Source organism: Lactuca virosa, chromosome 8 (assembly GCF_052849685.1).
Source record: "Lactuca virosa cultivar CGN04683 chromosome 8, Lactuca_virosa_CGN04683_v6, whole genome shotgun sequence".
In the NCBI taxonomy this organism is placed as follows: domain Eukaryota; kingdom Viridiplantae; phylum Streptophyta; class Magnoliopsida; order Asterales; family Asteraceae; genus Lactuca; species Lactuca virosa.
This window is the reverse complement of record NC_136433.1, coordinates 347,926,329-347,928,548: the sequence shown is the minus strand read 5'-3', so window position 1 is coordinate 347,928,548 and position 2,220 is coordinate 347,926,329.

Genomic DNA, 2,220 nt, shown 5'->3' with positions numbered 1-2,220 from the left:
AATAGTGAGTACTACAGCTTCCCGTAGAATCACCGCAACCTTTCACTGAATAGTGAGTACTACGGCTTCCCGTAGCATCACCACAACCTCTCACTGAATAGTGAGTACTACGGGTTCCCGTAGCATCACCACAACCTCTCACTGAATATGGATCCCCGCAGCATCACCGCCACCTCTCACTAAATAGTGAGTACTACGGCTTCCCGTAGCATCACCACAACCTCTCACTGAATAGTGAGTACTACGGCTCCCCGTAGCATCACCGCAACCTCTCACTGAATAGTGAGTACTACGGCTCCCCGTAGCATCACCGCAACCTCTCACTGAATAGTAAGTACTACGACTCCCCGTAGTATCACCGCAACCTCTCACTGAATAGTGAGTACTAAGGCTTCCCGTAGCATCACCGCAACCTCTCACTGAATAGTGAGTACTACGGCTTCCCGTAGCATCACCACAACCTCTCACTGAATAGTGAGTACTACGGCTTCCCGCAGCATCACCGCAACCTCTCACTGAATACTGAGTACTACGGATCCCCGTAGCATCACCGCCACCTCTCACTGAATAGTGAGTACTACGGCTTCCCGTAGCATCACCACAACCTCTCACTGGATAGTGAGTACTACGACTCCCCGTAGCATCACCGCAACCTCTCACTGAATAGTGAGTACTACGGCTCCCTGTAGCATCACCGCAACCTCTCACTGAACAGTAAGTACTACGGCTCCCCGTAGTATCACCGCAACCTCTCACTGAATAGTGAGTACTAAGGGTTCCCGTAGCATCACCGCAACCTCTCACTGAATAGTGAGTACTACGGCTCCCCGTAGTATCACCGCAACCTCTCACTGAATAGTGAGTACTACGGCTTCCCGTAGCATCAACGCAACCTCTCAATGAATAGTGAGTATTACGGATCCCCGTAGTATCACCGCAACCTCTCACTGAATAGTGAGTACTACGGCTTCCCGTAGCATCACCGCAACCTCTCACAATCTCATCCTCAGTTCGACGCCGCACGACGATCATTAACTCATGTCCTTCGGACCAACCACCTCGAAAAAATTCCTATCTACCACCAGGCCTCTGACCAACGGCCACCTGCCGTGTAGACACTTATCCTTTCTTGAACACGTACAACATGTATTAACTCTCTCTGCAACTCACTTCGACCACCAATAACCCTGGTCTCATGAATCCATAGTGCATGTCTCCATCCAGCTCCCTAACCGCTCTTGAACAAATCTCTGATCCTCTCGATAGAATATCCAGTTCTCCCCCACTCAGGGTTTGAACCATCACCAATTGGTGCACCAATAATCTACTCCACAGACTGTTTCCACCAGAAACGTCACACTTACTCTTGGAAGGTACTACGCAATGCTCGGTGGTCTCCCCGATAGAGACCTCGCAACTCCAAATACCCCGAATCTCAGATGAAATCCTCAGAAACTTCTCATCATGGTTGCCTCTAATCATACAGAATATCATACCATCCCATTACCGGACATCTCAATTGTCCAGTAGTAACTCTGACTCTTAATCTGAAAGTAATGAACTATCATACTCCTCATCCTCGACTCCTCAACCAACGTTCCATCATGTGGGTCGTAATAAGAGCGGAGACCTCATTACTACACTCGATACTCATCATAGACAATAAGGGCCACCGCCCCACTATCCTATTTTTGATCGTCCACCGATGTAGCTAATACATGCCCTACTATGCTCAAATAGGTGTATCCTTAACCATCTCAGTCCCCACTGATAACCTGCTCATGCTCTAACATTACCTCTCGGCAGACATACTGCCCAAATATTCTGATGGAAAGTCACCATCAATGCTAACCCACAGGGTTTTACCCCCAAGTTCAGAAACCGAAATCCTAACACCTCTTATGTTTCCCACAAGAAATGGAAATAACACCACCCAGGTCACAGAAAGTGACATCTTCACTATCGGCCGGTCGCTCAGCCCAGACCGTATTCTTCCATAATGTACCATCCTTACACATTCCTGAGTCTTGCGACTCCAACTGGCATCTCACCAACAATTCCTTGGAGCTAACTCGATTCCCCTCTCAAGGGATGCTCCACTAAACTCGTTCCTCATGGCCTTCTAGCCCCATACTCTTTCATATCTGATCTCAGTCTAGACAATCACCACGGAATAACTGGTAAAACCAGAAGCACTAACCGCCACATGCGATGGTGCTC